This window comes from Zingiber officinale, chromosome 6B (assembly GCF_018446385.1).
Source record: "Zingiber officinale cultivar Zhangliang chromosome 6B, Zo_v1.1, whole genome shotgun sequence".
Taxonomy (NCBI): domain Eukaryota; kingdom Viridiplantae; phylum Streptophyta; class Magnoliopsida; order Zingiberales; family Zingiberaceae; genus Zingiber; species Zingiber officinale.
Window position 1 is genome coordinate 136,796,608 of NC_055996.1, and position 20,146 is coordinate 136,816,753.

The window sequence follows — 20,146 nt, forward strand, 5'->3', positions numbered from 1 at the left end:
TTCATGCGATATAAATCGTGAACGTTTCACCAAATACAATGGCCATTTGTATAAGATCAGATAATCCGTAATGCATTTTTCACATTGAAAATCCGCATAATCTATTACAACAACATCACATAAATATCACCTCTGCTAACTCAAGTCATGGGGCACCTTCAGCTTCCATGTCCGCATCTTAATTTGGGAGAGCAACCAGATAAATGACAGTTGTACTATTTATATAACTGGAAAAAAGATTGAATGAAATTTCACTCATCAGCAAAGTCAGCACTGTCAGTAAAACTCAGTTCAAAACTTGAAATCAGTGACAAATTTCTTCTTACTAAACTGGTATCCCAATCAATGCAGTGGCATAACTCCCTTTGGGAGAAAGGCGGTCAAAATGTTTCTTCCCCTTCAAAGATCTGAACATAATCAGGAAATGTCGACAAGTTTCTCAGATGAATTAGAGACCCATGGAGAAATTTTGATCTGACATTCATGCTGTCATTGTGAATTATCAAACTAGACCTGATCAGAAAGGAGTGAATCAGTTATATTCTCAGGAGAAACGAATTGCTCGGAGGCATCTGCAAGTGCTGTGAGTGTGTTAAGAACATCATTCGTATCGTCCAAGAAAAACCGGGCTTGGCTTGGTTTCTGGCCGACAGTGCAACCAAATATGGATGCATCAGGAGCTATCAATTTCTCTGCTACAGGTCCTGCAATGTTTTCAAACATGTCCTCGTTCGATCTATCATCGCCAATACATAGCACGAAATCAGCTGGTCTTCCTTTCTCAGACAATGATGATAGAATCTTTTCGGCCACTAGACCTTTGCTAACGCCCTGGAGAAGCAACAACAGCATGATGAGATGCTTGAATGCGAAACAAGATTCGTAAATAACAAGTATGCAGTGACAGTAGTTTGCAATGGTAGATAGTAGCATGCGAGATACAATGTCTTCAAATTATGTAGGCTACATATAGTTCAAACTTGTCAATCAGAAAACTCTAACTTCTAATCATGGTTTAAGTGTTTCAGTGAAATAAACCTGGATTAGAACGCAATGCATCTGAGAAATCAAACTCAATGCATCATGCAGATGCATACCTGAGGCTTCACTTCCACGATAAATTTGCCGCTCTTCACTGAGACTGGTTCATTTGCAAGCACACTTTCTAGATGGTCAAGCATCTCCTTTGCCTGAGCAGAACCAAAGTCTGGGTCTGCATCTCTATGGTGCCAAACTAAAGTACTTTCTTTGGTTTCAATACAAGATCCATCAGTAGACTCTATATAGATTCATCACTGGGTCAGCTATCTGCATCCATGTAAAGTCAGTGGTCTGACTATAGGTTTCCCATTCTTGATCTTGGGTCCACCTGCATATATCGAGAAGACACGAGGACACCGATATTATTTATTCTTCTACTAATAGAGCAGCATAAACTCAACACTACGAGTAACAGAAACAAATTCCAGAAAGGCAAGAAATTTCTTTGGTTAATTTGTGTTGATTAAGGATATTCATGTTGTAGCAAACTTTTCCTCACAGTTCAGTAACAGATAAATAACAATCACCACTCTAATATGCATTAGATACTTAGCACAGATCTTGGTGCCCTTCATGATCAATAACGCAATCACTATACTCACTAAACATCATAAGCAATATGCACAACAAAAGAGATCTAGATTTGTTAGATTATTTCTGCAATTTGAGCACCATACACCCAATGAGTTAATTACTGCAATTTATCAGATAGCATAGCACAGTTACAGCAACAAGAAATATACCTGATGAAGTATCCATGCTCTGCTGCAATATCGAGCTTCTCGCATGGCAGAAACCATTCATCTAGACTTTGTCGGCCTCTTCCACTGACAATAAAAACTACATTCTGCTTATCTTCACAAAGGGTACTGACTATCCTAATAACTTCTCGGCTAGGCTTCTTGTTAATGGATGTTTGTGGCACCAATGTTCCATCATAATCCAACAGGATAGCCCTACTCTTAGCCTTTGTATAAGCGGAGGCAATCCCATCAGCATGAAGCTTTCTGAAATTGGGATCGACTGCAACTACTCTAAATCCAAACCCGAGACCACTTCCCCAGCAATTCCTACTGAAATGATCCTTGCATGTTCTCTCCAAGCCCTGCATGAAGCTCTTTGACCAATAAGCAACATTGTGAGTGGAGACATATCGGTAGTGTTTCTCGTGCCGGAGTTCTTTTTCTGCATCAGAAAGAGAGATTGCCTCATTCAAAGCTTCTCCTGTAGTCTCTATATTCCACGGATTGATCCGAATCGCACCGCTAAGGCGCTAAGGGACGGAGAGCAGCCAATGAACTCTGAGACGACCAGCATGCTCTTTGCTGGGCTTTTAGCCACTGAATCTGCGGAATCAAAGATCCCCTGTCTGCAAACAATGTATTCATAGGGAGTTAGGTTCATCCCATCCCTAACCGCAGTGACAACCACACATTCTGCAATACTATAGTAAGCGACCTTCTCGACAGCAGACATGGAGCGCTCAATTAGAACCACTGGGCTGTACCCTTCGTGCCCGAAGGTCCTATTGATCCTTTGGCAGCTCTCCTGGATCTCATCTTGTATTTCCTTCAGATCCTTTCCTTGCGCCCTGGCCGGATTGGCAATCTGAACAAGAACAGCTCTCCCCTGCCACTTGTGGTGAATCTTAAGCATGTGTTCAAAAGCCAGCAGCTTGAGGTTGATTCCTTTGAAAATGTCCATGTCATCGACGCCAAGGAGCACGGTCTTTCCGTCAAACTGCTGGCGGAGATCATCGACCCGTCACTACTTGTCGGGGAGGTGGAGCACGGACTGGAGCTGGCCCATGTGAATGCCAACAGGCAGTATTTTGATCCCGATGGTGCGGCCAAAGTAGTCGAGGCCGATGTAGCCACGCTTGGATTGGTACTCGATGCCAAGTATGCGGCTACAGCAGGAGAGGAAATGATGGGCATAATCGAAGGTGTGGAAGTCGATAATGTCGCAGTTGAGGAGGGCTTTCAGAATCTCTTCCCGGAATGGAACCTTGCTTCTTCTTCTCTCCCTCTCCTCCACCTTGGCCGAAACCTTCAAGGGTACTAGCACACTCTAACGGTTTCTTCTCCACCTTTTTGTTCGTGTGGATACACATAGAGGGGTATTCACTTGACACCCTTAAAATCCGACGAACCTTGGACGAGCGGGATAAGCGAAGGGCTTCACATCAAAGGTATAAACTCCTTAACATGTAGATCTAGGTTAGAAAATATGTACACGAAATTTTTATTCTTTTAATCTTCGCACGGATCCGGTGGAATGGGATTTCGGGGTTTCCGCAACGCAAAAAGCGATTTTTGCGGCCCGAAAGTCCCAACACTCTGAAGGCCCCAAAGATGGAGATTCCAATAAAGTGCGGAAAGCCCACGACCGACGACTAGAAATCTGCGGAGTCAACTCCAGTGTAATGCAATTAGAAGGTCCTCATATTGGTTTTAGGTCTCAAGATCTCGAGGGAGTAGAAGTTCCTCATAATGATTCCTTGGTCATCAAAGTCATCATTGCCAACTGCAGTATATACCAAATTTTTGTGGACACAAGAAGCTCGGTAAACATCATCTTCAAAAAGACTTTCGATCAATTATAAATTGATCAAGGAGAACTTTAGCCCATGACAATACCTTTGTGTGAGTTCACTAGATATGAAGTACAGCCGCTCAACCAGATCCAACTGACAATATCTTGGGGAGACTTGCCTATGATAAAAATTTGACGAACCAGCTTCATTGTGGTGGATGCTCCTTCAGCTTATAATATCATCTTGGGGAGACCTGTTCTCTATGACTTCTGAGCAGTGATTGTTGGTGCAGTTAACACCAATGATTAATTTAGATTTTAATGAATGATAAATGGTTAAAGTTAGGTTTTGTGTGATCTAATACTCTTACCAAGTGTGCAAGACTTGACGGGCCTGCGAGACCTGACACTAGGCTGAAATCCAGCTAGGTCTATTAGACCTAATAGCTGCTAGGAAGTCCAGATAGGTCAAGGTATGACCCGATATCTGGTAGGAATCGGTTGGGTCTGCGGAAACTAATAGCTGACCGAAGTTTAGTTTCTTGAACTTGACAACTGACAAGAAGACCTGGTAGGTCAAAGGAGAGTCGAGAGATTCTGCATGGTAAGTGAGGTAAGTCACCGGAGGAGAGTGTTCCAGTGAGGTAAGTCCTAGTTAGGGACTTTAGGCGCTGATCCAACTTAGATCCATTTTAAAAGTCTAAGCTGAGATCAAGACTAGATACTGCTCTAGAGAACATGATCTAATTAATAATGCTTATAAATTATGCCAATTCTATTTTACAAGTTCTATTATTTTTTCTATGCACAAATATGTCTTTGTAGCAGTTTGAAGCAAAAGAAGCCTCGGATATATATTGTTCACCAGAGGCATCTCAGATGATTGGAGGCACCTCGGAGCAGCTAGCTGAAGCCTCTGAGTTGGAGGGGCCTCAAGTGGAAGGAGGCGTGAAGGCACCTTAGTGGTAAGGAGGTGCGGTGAAATCAATGAGCACACCAAATGCATTGAGTGGTCGACCACTTCAAAGGAGGGGTTTTAAACCTCCATGGGATATCAAGAGTCACAACTCTTGATCTCCCTCATGATATGACACACACATAATTCAACCTTGATGATGTGGAACATCATCATTGGCCCACCTAATGCCAATTCACAAATGAGGTGGCAATGGTCAAGTCAAACTTGACCTTTCATCTTCCCTCTCAAGTCAAGTCAAACTTGACCACTTCTCTCCCATGGTTGATCAAATCTAACCATTTGATTCAAATCAATTTAATATAATGAATCTCTATTCATTGATTAAATTGATTCAATGAAACATAACCTAAATTAGATCCATTGAACACATGAATCAAATCGAGTCCAACTCAATTGGTTTAATTAGGATTACTCTTAATCCAATTTGGTTCATCACATTGATTGCACCTGATCCAGAGCCAGGTTCTTTACCTGTCCAAGAGAATACCACATTCACTATTCTCGACCCTACAGGTACCTTTCAGGATGGTAAGGTTAATCTTTCTTTAGAATCTTTAGGAAATACCATGGAGATAATTCATTTTGATTGTAGTGGATGTGATACATCTTGTGATTCACGCTCTGTTGATTTTGTTAATATTTCTAGTCATTCTCACACAGCATGTGTGCAGGGAATGCATCCTTTTCTTTTTGGTGTGCAGGATTTCTACAGATATTTCATTTGCAGTAAATCATGCAAGGATGCATTCTACCACGTGAAGAAAGCTCTAACACTGAATGTAATAATGAAGCTTCTGAAGTGGACACTCCAACTGAACCGTCTTCGACCACCGGAGGAAATTTTTGAGGAGTTGAAGGTGAAGGGTGCGAGCCTTATTTCACCTACAGTCATTCCACTTCCAGATTGCTTCTGGAACTGAATTGACTCCAACCACTAGAATTTCAGGGGAGTCTGTTCTATCTCACTTTTACTTTTTCTTTTTGCTTATATATATGTCTTTACTTTCTTTGCTTTGTTTGCTTATGCTTGGTTGTTTATTTTTAGTTGCCTAGTCTTGTTGGTTTTCTTAATAAATTCCCTATACATTCTTTTTATCATCTTAGAAATTGTGGAAGCTAGTTAAATTTGATTGTCGAATTTGATGATTTATTGTCATGATTGGATTCTTGGATTACATGTGATTACAACTTGATAATGGATTTCATGTTGATAGATTGAGATGATAATGTTGATATACCTAATGAGGATTTTTGAGCCTATTATTCCTATTTATGTGTGATGCACTTATAGTTAATGTTACTCTAGAACTTGCTTTATTCTTTCGAGACCACATTATCATAGGCTTGCATGATTTTTATGAAGGTCATCTCACTTATTTTTATTCATCCATTTTGTTATCACATGCTTCTTGAATAAATTCATATCACTCGTCAACTCATTCTTTTCTTCCTTCCATTTATTTCGCCGATTTACTTCTTTTTATTCTTCTTTGGGATGTGGATATTTTTTGATGTTAATGATGAGTGTTTTGTCCAGGACGGTCAAAAATTTAAGTGTGGGGAGAGAAATAGCTTAGTAGAATTTATGAGAGGCATAGGTGAACCATGCTATTTATCTTTTTATTTGAGCTATTGATGATGTTGTATAGTGATGCACATCGTGTTTTGAAAAAAAAAGAAAAAAAATACAGAAATGAAAAAAAAGATTCAAAATAGAAAACATAAATGAAAATGAGAAAAAAAAAGAAAAAAAAACAAAACATGAACAGAAAAGTGAAAAAAAAAAACAAGAAAAAAAGGAAAAGAAAAAAAAGAGCTTTGACATGTTGTGCTATTTTTGTATTCATATGTGGTTGAACTTTTTGTTAGTGATAATCTTTATTATAGTGGCATTGAGATTTTATTGCATATCATTACTGTATTTTCATTGAAAAGCTATAGTAGAGGTTGCCTACATGTTTATTAGATTTATGAAAATTTTTGACATGTGATGTTTTGTATTCACTTGTAGTATAATTTTTATGAGTGATAATTTTTACTTTAGCGATATTGAGATATTATTGTATATCATGTGTAGATTTTTAGTGTGAAATGCTAAAGTAAGAGTTGTTCACATTTCTATTGAATTGGTGAAAGATGGTAGAATTTTTTGTGAGTAACAATCTTTATGGTAGCAAAATTTGGATTTTATTGTTGATTATGAGTAGATGTTTATTGAAAAGCTATCGTAGAGATTGTTCACATTTTTGTTGAGTTTTTAGAACTAGCTTGGAAGTTTGGATGAGATATATTTTTAGGCATTGTTTTCTTGTACTCAACTATGTAACATTCCAATATATTCATGTCTTCCACTATTATCTTTACCTTCCTTATTTATTCTCTTATACTATCGTTTGCTTTGATTCATGTTTCCGTTATATTTCAAATAATGCTTTCATTATTTTATTGTGCACTCGTATGTATATAGTGGTGGAGATTAGAAGTAAAGCAAGCATATGGTAGTGCATGAATCCATGAGTAGCTTGAGTGACCTCTACTATTGCATGCACAAGAGAGGAGAGCCACCATCACTTTTCTTGTGAGGTTATTCTGTTATCATTCTCAATTTATTGATTGTGGATTGAAGTTATCATGCTTGTTAATTAGTGTGTGAATTGAATTCATGAATGCTTAAGTCATTTGAATTGAACAATCGTAGGTAACTTTCTTTTCACTATTTTCTAAGCATGATTAAGAATTGCTAGGTGGATACATTTTGTTATTTTCTTCTTTTATTTACTTGCTTGAGACGTGCAAGAATAAGCATGAGTGAGTTGATAAGTAGTATTTTTATGTGATATTTTAGCTCTCATACTTAGCATTTGCATCCTTTCATCACTTAAATCTTGCTTAATATCATAATTCATGAGTTAGGATATATTTGTGAGTTTATTATAATCTTTATCTAATTTTGATATTATTTCATGATTTTGTAGGGAATTAAAGAGGAGTCATAGGCATGAGTTGAGTCAAATCATTTGGAGGCAATGCTAGGGTTGAGCATGAGCTAATTTGAAGAGCTTAGTTCATTTCATTCCAATTTGGATCAAGAAAAAAGAATCCAATCCAATCACAACAATCCACTTCTAAGCCTACACTTCTAAGCCTAATTCTAAAAGCCCAATTTCAATCCTTATTAGTTATTGGATCCAGATCTAAGCTCTAAATGGACCCAAACCCGAAACCCATTAAGAAACCTTCCCTAATACATTCACGCGGATGAACAGTGCCCGACCCCCTTTCTGTTCGCGTTTTTCTTCTTCTGCTAGGGCTCGCGACCACCGGCGGCGTCCCCTTCCTCCTTTCTTCTCCTCACCACCGGCCGGCGGCATCTTTTCTTTCCTTGCCGCCGGCCGGCCAACTCTTTCTACTTTCTTCTCTTCTCATCACTGTGCGCGTCTCTTCCCCGCACGCCGACGCCCCCTTTCCATTTCTTCGCACGATCTTCTCCGATCCGACGACGACAACAACTCCGGCGGCCTCTGTGAGCGACGGCGACCTCATCTTGGTGTTATCTGACGGCGTAGTGTTCTCCTCCGGCGGTGAGTTCCCTTGTCTCTCGACCTTGTGCCGGCAGCCGACATCTAGGGCTTCGGAGTGGTTTTCTTCCAGTGAGGCGTTTCCTCTCCGGTCCTACTGCAGAAGATTCCCTCGCGGTTGTGGGTTGTAGAAGGAGGGAGTTTCCGGCGGCTACACCAACCTTCATCCCAATTTCCGGCAGAACTCACTCACTGTGTGCTGTGGAGATTTTCTGTGGATGGCGTTCCGAAGCAGAAGAATCATCCATTTCATTGAGCAATTCCATTCCAATTTCAATCGGACACTACACTTCACCATTCGTGATCAGCGGTTAGTCATGTGTTGCTGTCCACCTGTTATGGTGTTCCAGATCTGGGTCTCCGTGTGACGACGGAGGTAGTCGATTGGTGGTTGATCACAAGAAGAGGTTTGGATAGTGTAGTTTATTTTACTGTTTAATTGTTACTACTTTCGTGTTTGATTTACTGTTATTTCCTTATGGTGCATGTTTGATTGTTATTTTTAGTACTTTGTTTAGTTTCACTATGTATGATTGTTGATTCTGTATCATAGTGTGACAATGTGATGTAGGTTATCAATTATGCATACTTAGATTTCATTTAATCGCTGTTAAGTTCATTTAGTTTAATTGCACTTGTCTTTGTTTGATTGCTGCTTTCTTTATGCATGTTTCTTTTGTAGAAGGGATCCTCACAACGTAGAGTGACACTGCGCTGTGAGTTAATTTTTGCTGGTTAGTTAGAATTTCATTTATTGCATTAGATTTAGAAAACTCCAAAACAAAACCCTCCTTGTTCGATTTTGTCTGAAAACAAATGTCCTATCACTAGTTTCACGTGAGAGACGACCCGGTCCTCTACTATACTACCTTAGTGTAGGTTAAGAGGTTCGGTAGATTAGAAATGAATTAATTTGATCCTGCGCAAGTGACAGTTGCGCGCTTATATCAAATTTTAAAAAACCATATTTCCATGGATTGAATCATGCTTATGAAGGTTATTCTATTTTTCCCCACATGTTTCTTACTAATCTCCTTGTTAATCATCAATATCATTTTCTTTCTTTCATTTCTTAATCTTTTGGATGTGGATACCTAGATTGTTATATGATGAATTATTTGGCCAAGATGGATAAAGTTTGAGTGTGGAGGAAGATTTCGCATGAGTTTGAAATTGTAAAGATTTTGTAAGGATTTACGAAGCTCGGTACATTTTCTTTGTGTTTAAGTTGTGTGGGGAAGATGTTGCTTTATTGCTTTAAGAATATTAAAAAAAATGAGAAGTCACAGAATGGATTTTGAATTCTGTACCAAGAAGAGTTTGGAGCTACATTGTGTTACAAATTTTATTTCTTCTTCAGTCATTCAAAGATTAGTTCAATCTTTACAGTAACTCAAAGTTTCTAAAATAGACAATTCAAAAATTCAATTATTTGTGCCAAGTTGTTGATTTTTTGTGCCAAGTTACTGATTTTTGCGCCAAGTGTTGACACTGTTTTTGAGTTACTAAGGTTTTGAATGTAAGCTCTGAATATTGCAGTGCTTAATGCAATCATTTTCCAAGTTTAATCCTTTGAACAGCAATATGAAATTATGGAATTGGACACTGTAGATGGAGATTTTCATACAGGAAATTCAGAGTGTAACTTCACTCAAACCATTAGGGAACATGTGTAGAAGGGAAGACTTTAGAATGATCCATAAGTTAATGAAGTTTACTTGATAAACGTGTGAACCATTTGAAGTTGAAATTGGAAAGGGCAGTGGAGAGGTTGAGAAATTGTGTCAAATGAGTACCAAAATTTTGGAGCAGCACTAAGTCATTGAAAAACTCAAGTGGAGCTCTTGTACTTTTAGTAACAAATGGTATGATGTCTTACCATGACCTCCATGAATTATATATCTGAATTTTAGAAGCTTGGAATTATTGAAACAGTGAAGGGAAATTCAGAAACTGTGAATTACTGAAACTGAAGTTAGAAAACTGTGGGTGACAGTGAGCATGTAGTGCTACGAAGCATGAAACTGGAAGCTGCTGTAATGAGAAGTAATTTGTTGCAAATCAGATAAAGTTTGGCGGTTTCAATTTGGAATCAAGTTGGAATTTTCTCTGTCATCTTTTGCTATTAAATCTTTAAAACTCCATCGAGCTTAATCCCATATCTAATCTGATCTCAGAAAAAAAAAACTCTGTCAGCAGAGTTTGTCAAGGCAGAATTTGGTGCCAAAATGTTTATGTTATTTTTGGATAGTAATAATCTTACCAAGTGTTTCAGTTCATGATGGAGAACAGTGGCAAAAAGGGAGCAAGAGCTGAATGAATGGCAGTCTTTGACAATGACAATTTCAATTAAAGCTCAACTTCTGCACGACTCAATGCCTGCAACTTCTTTGGACCTGATTTCTCAGCTGTGATTCTGAAACTTGTTGAGCTAAGTTCATTAAAAATTATTGATGGAATGCATACTCTTCTTGCTGATGCTGAGGAAACTCAGGAATAAATTGCATTACATAAAACATAATCTGTATCAACTCTTGTCTGCCACATAGCTCTTGTGATTCTTAAATCAGTGAAATGCTCAAAAATCAGGTTTTGATGCTGGAAGAGTGAAAAGATATATTAGATTGAAGAGATGATGGATTTTCAGAAATGAAGAGAGAATTGTTTAAGAGATGATGAATTATATCTCTCATTAGCAAATAGTGAAGATTAAAATGTGAGTTTTACATGGATAGATGTGTATGTTATGGACAGATAATAAAAATTCTGAAACTGAAGATTGAAGTAGCAAGGTTTAGGAATCAGTTTAATGTCTGAAATTTTCAGAATTGTTTATACACCTGTTTCCTGGAGTTCTAAATTACAGAAACTTCCTAAGCAGAGTATGGAATTGATTTCCAAATGGCTGGAACTATTTTACTGATTTTAAATCTTTGAGATCGAAAGTCCTAAATCTGAAACCTGTTGTTGCTGTAAGTTGATTTTCTGAATTCTAAAAATCAGTGTATTAAATTCTTATCAGCAGTTTTTGAAATTAGTGAGACAGTCACGTGAAGCCTTGGAAATTTCAGAAACGGAAGCAAAAACAGTGAGAATTGCAACTGTTGGTTATCTGATCATTATGGATCAAGATTTAAAATTTAATTGATGAGTACCATTCCACTCATGAAGCGGTTCAGAAGGTAATATGAATTCTGAGAATTTGAAGTTGGAAGCTGCAATTGGGAGTTAGGTTCAGAAATGCAATGCAGTAAGGCAGCACAGGAATTCAGTTTTAGGTGTTGTATCAAATGTGTATCAATTTTTATCACCAGCTCTCAAATAGTGAGGAAAAATAGAGGAGCTTTGGCATTCATAGTAACAAATGGAGTTCATTTATTTCCATGTTTTCTGCAATTGGATGGAATTGATTTATGATTTCTGAAATACTCAAATTGCTGAAATGAATTCTGCTGGAAGCCGCTGTTTGCTTTTAAATGGTTGAAAATAGTTCTGTTTGGTTGCTTTAATGCAACAAAATGAAATAATCTTATCTTCCAGCTAACCAAGGGATGAGTTCTAATTACAAAAGAGGGAAACAGTAAGAAATGCAGCTGGAAGTGAAGCTGAAAACCATAATTCTGAAACTGAATTCTGTTTTCAAGAAAGTTCAGTTTTGTGCCAAAGTTTTCTTGATGTTTCTAATCTGAAATGAATGGAATTCAATCTCCTCTTGATTCAATATCAAATGAGCTATCTTCCAAAGCTAAACTTGCTGAAAATTTTACTAAAATGACCTTGTATCAAAATCTTGAGACTGCAAGGTAGATTCAGAATTGAAACTACAGTCTTATTTTAAAATTTCTATTTGGGCCTGATTTTTCTTTGTATTTAGCTATGAATTCATTCCATTGGATTCTTAGTTTCTGGAACAAGTAGTAAAGTGAATTATAAGATGCTAGAGTTGAAGGAATTAGCTGGGACTGAAGTTGATAACCCAACTAATACTATCTCAGTGCAGAAATGGTATCAGTATGAAATGCTGTTTTTATTGGAGAACAAATCTGCTGTTTCCTTAACTACACTAAACATAGGAAAACATCTTTGAGCTGAGTGAGAAACAAGTGCTAAAGGCAAATGAAGAAACAGATTTTAAAAGCTATTATTGGGAGTTATATTCACAAAGCAGTAAAGGCATTAAGTTGAAAGACAGAATTCAGTTTTCGAGTTGTATCAATTGCGTACCAATCTTTTATCACCATCTTTCAAAATAGTGAGGCAGAACAATTAAACTCTTGTATTATCTGTAACAAATGGTTTTCATCTCTTTCTATGACTCCTCAAAATGTATGGAATTAATAGAGGATTTATGAAACTCTCAAGCTGCTGAAATGCAGAAACAGTGATGTGTTAGAGCTACTGGTAACTTGATCAAGAATAAAAATTTGAACTATAATTGGGGAGTACCATTCTATTCATGAAGCACTTCAAGATGGTATCATAAACTTAAGTGCAGCTGCAAATAAGAATGGATCAAGGAACTGAAACTGTAACAGAAATGAAAGGCTGCTGGAATTGAGCTGCACATTGCTACTGCATGGAAGTCAGAAGCTAATCACATTTATTAAGAGACATATGTTGTAGAAGAGATTTGGGAATGTTAAGGAAATCAAATGAAGCTTAATCTGAAATAAGAACTCTTGTGAAATATAGTGGGTTGTGGGGAGTTTGTATCAAAGTTGTATCACAATTCAAGAGTAGAATTCAAATCAGTTATGATCTCAAGTGAAACTCTATTAATTTCAGTAACAAATGGTTTCTCATTTCATTCCATGGCTTTTCAAACTGAATTTTGTAGAAACTAGAAGCATCAAGTATATGAAAATAGAAGATTTGAAGCTGCAGAATTAGTGGTTGACATGCTGGAAATCTGAATAGTATGGATCAAGATTCAAAATTGATTTAATAGAGTAGACTGTTAGAGAGTTGCTGATATGCATATATGAAGTACTAATGGTAATTGAAAGGAAGTTAATGGAAGTAACTCGAACTCTGAACTCTAAAATTTGTCAAAACAGAATAGCAGTGAGTAATTTTAAGTAGAGAACTTGACTTCCACAGCTATTTGATGTTTCAACACGCTCAACTATGCTTTAGTTTAATTCTTTCTTACCAATGAAGTGCAAATGAGGAAACAAAATTTCGGAATTGAAACGAGTGACAGAAATGCTGGAATGCAGTTTGGACTTTGAAAGAGTTGTACCAATCAGTGAAAATGATACTCTGAGCTGAGATAAGTAAATTTTAGTTCTTGTTAATTGCTTGCTAAATGAAGAATCAACCTGGGAATTCTGTAACTCTGAAAACAAGTTGTGACAGTTCTCTTACAAGTAATTTTCAGAAATCAGGTTTGTGATGAATTTTGGGAGGTTGCTGGATGGTGCACCAGTGAAGAAATTGTGAGAAGTTTATTAGCTGCTTATTATAGTGTTACTGTTGATTTGAAGGGAGTTCTGATTTTCCAGAAATTAAAAGAATTAGAAACTGATAGAGCTCTAGATAGAAGACCAATGAAGTTGTAAAATGAGGTATCGGCAGCAACAAGCTTGTTCTGAGATGATCAGAAATAGTATCAAATCTGCATATTTGAAACTGTTTTATTAACTTAGAGTAATATTATTGAGTTTTATTGCTTGAGATGATCAAAGTTTTAAGTGTGTGTTTGACATTTGGTGAGCTTCTTTGAATGTGATTTCTGAATTAATTGTATTGTGTGATTGGAACTTTTGGTACTGGATGGAAATTCATTTTTAAGCAAGTTTGATGAATGCTCAAGAAGGTAGTAGTAGCAAGTTTTGGAAGATTACATGAGTTGAGTTTTCAAGTTACAAGCTGAATTTGTTCAGGAAATTTTTCACTTTGAAGTTGGATCCGAATTTTGGAAGAATATTGAAGGCTATTTAGTTTGGATAACTACATATAAAGTAAAGATCAAGGCTTGATCAGAGAAAAAGGTGGAACAGAACTGAAATCTTTTCACTTAACAGATTTTGTGCCAAGTTGTTAAATTGTGTTTTGGATTTAATATGAACTGAATTTAAGCTGCTAATTACTGGGTACTAAATGAGAAAGGTTATAGAGCTTAAATTTCAAAGATTGAACTGAAAGTTTTGGGGAATAGCAGAAATTGGAGATGAAGTTTGAAACTTAGATGAAGAAGTGCATGAGGCTGAAATCTGTTTAGTATGTAGGAGCTGTAGTAACTTGATCAGATTGTTTCTAATCTGAAATGAATTGAGAACAAGTTTCAGCCAATGGAGTGTAAAACGAAACTTTTACAGAGACCCAATTCTTCAAGATTCAAACCCAGACACTTTGCCATTCAAAATTCAAAAATAACAAATGCAAAATCAGCTCACTTCTTTGAAATTCTGGAATTTATTACATTGTTATGGATTGAAAAGAAGCTGAATTTGGGAAATAATTATTGAGCATTGGAGAGTAAATCAGAAAGAAGGGACGATAGTTGAGCATGGTCAAGAAGTTCATCTATATAGCATTCTTTAGTGTCCATGTCTTCCATTATACCTTTGAATTGTATTTTCCTTATTTTTTTTCTTATACAAATTCTCATTTGATTTGATTCATGCTTTCTTTGCCATCATTATAAACCTTCATAATTATGTGTTATAATGCTTTGGATAGTGGTTAAGAGTAAAAAATAAGCAAGCTTATGGTAGTGAATGAAACATAAGTAGCTTGAGTGATCTCCACTATTGGTTACATTTGAGATTAGGATGAGAGCCACAAAACTTACCTTGTGAGATTTAGCTGTGAAATCATTCTCAGTGCAATCAGTTTGGATTGAAGTCATTATGTAGTTAACCAAGGTAAGATTTGAGTCCATGAATGCTTGAATTGTTGAAACTTGACAATCCTAGGTAACTTGTTTTAATTATTTTCTAAATATGAATGAGAATTATTAGAGGGTACAACTTTAGTTGTTTCTTAAGTTTTGTTCATTCGCACGAGATGTGCAAGAATAAGTGTGGGGAATTTGATAACTCATTTATCTGGCATATTCTTTTGAGTTGATATTGGGGTTATTGGATTTAATTGCATGTGTTAGTATACAATTTTTATCATACATGTATGTGGATGATTATTTTGAGCTTAAGTGCATTTCTCTTTTAATTCATGATATTTTCTCACAATTTGATGCTTGTTTTGTAATTTGATGCTTGTTTTGTATGACACTTAAATTGACTCCAAGTGGTGCATGATCATGGGTCAATAAGTGGTTCATCTAACCAAATGAAGAAGCTCAAACTCAATTTGATTCAACCCATTCCAAGGAGCTTAACCTAAGTCAAACTCACCTCACCAAAACCCTAAATTCCCCACTAAACCAAACCTAAACCCAACCCAAAGTCCGGTTCAAAATCTAGTATAAAAACCCAGATTTCGCGGATGAACAGTGCTTGTGCTACTGTTCATCCGTGACATCTTCTTCATCGCGCGCCCCTTCTCCACTTCTAGATCCATCTTCCGGTCAACTTCATCGGCGACGAGGTTCCCAGCTACTGGCGATCAGCTTCCGTCCATCTGAGCTCGCTTAAAGGCGTTCCTGCGGCGACAATTCGACTCTGGATGCTCTGTTTCCGTCGATGAACAGAGGCGTTCCTCCGTTTTAGCGATTTCACCCACAGCAGTGTCCTCGGCGGCATTACTCCTGTCCCGATGACATCCCATTCTCTAACAGTGCCTCATCAGATCAGAACTACAGAGTTTCATAATTGGCAGTTTGTTCTTCACAACTTCGCAGAGAGGGTTTCTTTGCGCGATTGCTGGTGAGATCGAACTGAGTTTAGTTGCTGAGATCTTCTTCGATTGTCGAAGTGAGGTTTCACCGAGCTTCCTTGTGTGACGGCAAGGAGAAGTTTCTGTGTAGAGTGGTTTGGTGTGGAGATGGTTTAGGTTTTATTTTTGCATTCTTTTTATTGTTGATAGATTTAGATTTCAATTTGTATTATTTGGATTCAGTAATCAAAGTTCTTTTTAGCTTAAGTGTTTGAATTCAAGTGTATTGGGTAATTTAGTTTCAATTGAATTTGAAGTTGTTGTTAATCTTGCTTTAGCTTAGATTGCAATACTATTGAGTAGTTTAGTTTATGTAGTTAAGATTTAATGATTGCTGTAGATCAGGTTTCATTTATGTCTTACTATTTCATTCTTAGTTTAGTTATGTTGATGATGAAACCCATTGCGTAGCGTGACAATGCTTCATGGATTGATCATTGACACTTAGTTAGATTGCGTCCAAGCATTAGATTTCATTTACGCAATAGATTAGTTTTCTATTTGCTCTATTTTAATTTGTTAGTTTTAGAATTCAAATCCAATCCCCCATTTTCATGTCAAAAATTCCAAAATTATAAATAACAAACAATTCCATATTACCATCCTACTGTTAGTTCGTTGAGAGATTCGACCCTGGGCTCGTTATTACAACATCATTGTATAGTTAAGGAGTTCATTGAATATAAATTGTAAAATTTGATTTACGGGTGTGATAGACTCATCATCAACGCGCATAGGCACCTCTCACACGAGGAGGCACCTCCAATGATCAAAGGCACTTCCCCGCGTGAGAGGCGTTTATGCACGTTGTGTAGGCAAACAATCCTCTCTCTCTCTATATATACACACACATACACCACACATACTAAAATGATATCGTGTCCAACTCTTCATACGCGATTGGGCGTCTGGAATCGATCCAGGCGCCTCAATTGTTAAATCAACGTTTTTTTTACTGAGGCACTTGAATGCTTCAATTGTTATCAACGTTTTTTTTTGTGTTTTTTTTAGCTTAGAGTTAAGCCAATTAGATTTTGTCTTCAGGGTTCAAGGATTGGACTATAGTGTTTAAGCTAAAAAAAATTTTTAGATGCTCATGAGATATATTATATAGTATTTAGGGTGCAATTTTTTAAAATATTTTTTAAGCTTTTAGTTTAGGATTTGGGATTTAGGGTGCGTAAATTTTTTTAGGGTTTAGAATTTATAACTTAGGGTATACTATTTAGGGTTTAGGATTTTTTTAAAAAAGTAATGCTTGAGGCACCTGGATTAATTCTAGGCGCCTCGAGCACCTGTCACACATATGTGTTGATATATATATATATATATATATATATATATATATATATATAGAGAGAGAGAGAGAGAGAGAGAGAGAGAGAGAGAGAGAGAGAGAGGTTATAGTCTGCACACCCATGGTGGGCACGGTGGGCGACCCTCACAAGTCGGGGCGCCAAGATCAAATTCGGGACCCTGATCATGTTTAGCATGAGGGGCGCCCACAGTGGGCACCCATCACTGGTGTGCAGGGTAAAAAGGTCATTGATGTGGCGGTAATAAGGAGCCCCCTGGCATGGGTTAACTGCCATGGTGGAGGGCAAAGTCAAGGTGGTCAACGCTCATGTGTCAAAGGGCCGAACGGTAGAAGCTTGTAATGGTCGGTCAGGGAGATCGGACTGCTAACCGAGACAGGTCCGAGCCGACCGCACATTCGGCTCGAGATGAGGAGCAAATAGTCAACACTCAGTATGACACAGCAGAATACCGAACGGAGGGAAGTACAAGACGAAAGGGGCTCAGCCTAGCGACTACCCCACTTGGCCAAGCAACAGGCCCTGGTCACGGACGGAGCAAGAGTCCCAGCCGAGCATCTGCCTCGCTCGGCCGAGCAGCGGGACATGACTATGACTAGAATAGAACCCCGGCCGAGCGGCTACCCCGCTTGACCCAGCGACAAGCCCAATGTAATATCTCCCGACATCCTTTAGGGAAAGAGCGTCACTGACACCAAGCATGGTGGACAGGAAGATCGTACAACGGAAGTTTTCACTTCATATCAAAGATATGCTCGGCTTGTTAAGAGATGGTGTCAGAGACACTTTACATACAAGTCTTTTCATGGGAAGCTTCAAGAAGTGCGCTCGCCTTGGGAAGTGTGCACGTGAGCTACAGGAGCTCTATATAAAGGGTGGTCTAAGCACCGACGGAGGTATGCTTTTCATACGCGAGATACACTGCTTGCGCTACTGTTCTCATTCTTGTTGCTCCGCTTTCTACTATATCACTGGTGATTGTCTTGAGCGTCGGAGGACCAACGTCGGGGACCCCTTCCCTGACTTGGCATCGATGTTACTTATTTTGGAGGGAAGGTCATAGCGCGGTCTACAGTTAGTCACCAGAGCAGCCACATCCCCAGCTTTCCATCTCCCCAATTTTCGGATAGGATCAATCATGTATATAAATTGCTGGTACAATCAACCTACAGGATTTCAATGTTGACAATATATCTAAATATGGTCAATTTGACCAAGAGTTGATCCAAACAGGACTTGATGTTTAGAAGAGAGAAGTTTAATTAGATAACTAGCAAGGGAAAGTCCTATTCAGAGGTTATGTAGGTAAGAAGTCTACTAAGTGACTAGTACTAACTAGAGGTTAGACAAAGGATTGTCCTAACTAGAGGTTAGGCAGGTGAGAGGTCTTGATGAGTAAAGTCAGGCAGTGAAAGTCCTGATGAGTAAAGCCAAGCAGTGAAAGTTCTAGTAAGTGAAGATAGGTCCTAGTGAGTGAAACTGAGTGATGAAGTTCTGGTGAGTGAAGTTAGGCCGTGAAAGTCATAGTGAGTGAAGCTAGGGTCTAGTGAATGAAACTAGGTCGTAAAAGTCCTGTTGAGTGAAGTCAGACGTTGAAAGTCAAGTTAGGTGTGGAAAATCCTAGTGAGTGAAGCTAGGCAGTGAAAAATCCTGGGGGGGGGGGGTGTAACCATAGGTAATGAGAAGTCTTGGAGGAGTAAACTCTAAGCATTTATGACTGAATGGTTTTCGGTCTACCGCGCATAGTCGATCGGACCAGCAAATCTTGAATACTACTAACACTATTTTACTTTAATATTTTAGATCTATTGTGCTAACTTAGTATTGTAGGGAAGTCTTAGTTGATCAGGTTGATCAATACTAAGCAAGACCAAAGAAAAATTTAAACAGTTCTAGAGGACCGGATGTTTGGCAGGTAAGATCAGGTAAACTACTGGAGGAGAGAGATTCATTGACGACGAGTCCTAATGAGACTGTAGACATTGGTCCAACTTAGATCTATTTTAAAAATCCAAGTTGAGACCAAGACTAGATTCTGATCGTGTCAGACAGGATCTAATTCATATTATTTTGGACTAACATGTTTTGTAAGAGTTTGAGCAAAAAATAAGACTTGGATGAACAGTGCTCAAGGCACCTCAGCTGATTGGAGGCACCCTGAGTAAGGCACTTGAGGCGCCCTAGATGGTTGGAGGCACATCATAGTAGATAAACTTCAATGATAAAATATCAATCATTGAAGGTGCCTTGGAACTAGTTGGAGGTGCCTCGGAGCTGGAAGCGCCTTCAAGCCTAATAGAGGCACCTTCAAGAGGATAAATGTCGATTACTTGAGATCATATCAGAGTTGTTGGAGGCGCCTTGGATTATTGAAGGCGCCCTCAATGCTGTTTAAAAGGGGCCTTGGCTAGCACTCAACACAGCTTCTCTACAAGTTTTCAAATCATTTCTGCTACACCATCTCGCTGATACTACTATGTTACAACTCTACTACGCCCCACTGTTGTAGACACACCGACATCGAGTTTCATTCTTCAACTACATTTTCGTGTCCATAAAATTAGTGTTTTTAATTAAGTTATTATTGCACTTGCATAAGAGAGTGTAGGTTGTTATACTCTCTTCATTTGTGTATTCGACATTTCTATCTGAAGGTTTTTCGAAGGATAATTTAGTGGATTGCCCAATTGATACTATCCAAGAGATCGTAGACCTTGGAGTAAGAGTCGTTGAAGGCTTCGAACTAAGCAAAATCAACTCGCATACTGAATCAAACCTTCATCCAATTAAAACCCACTTAATAATTGGGATAAAATTAGAAGGGTGTCTCATTTTTTTGAAATCATTAAATGGCCATC

At 38.0% G+C, this 20,146-nt stretch overlaps 1 long non-coding RNA gene and 1 pseudogene across 1 annotated transcript; one reads left to right on the forward strand and one right to left on the reverse strand.

Moving 5' to 3' along the window:
• Positions 1 to 507: 507 nt before the first annotated feature.
• On the reverse strand, positions 508 to 5,047 carry LOC121991624 (annotated as a pseudogene).
• A 2,779-nt stretch (positions 5,048 to 7,826) lies between these two features.
• Positions 7,827 to 16,179, forward strand: LOC121989803. Its single transcript, XR_006114326.1, has 2 exons — positions 7,827 to 8,540; positions 9,673 to 16,179. It is a non-coding gene; the product is annotated as an uncharacterized LOC121989803 (long non-coding RNA).
• The last annotated feature ends 3,967 nt before the right edge of the window (positions 16,180 to 20,146 follow it).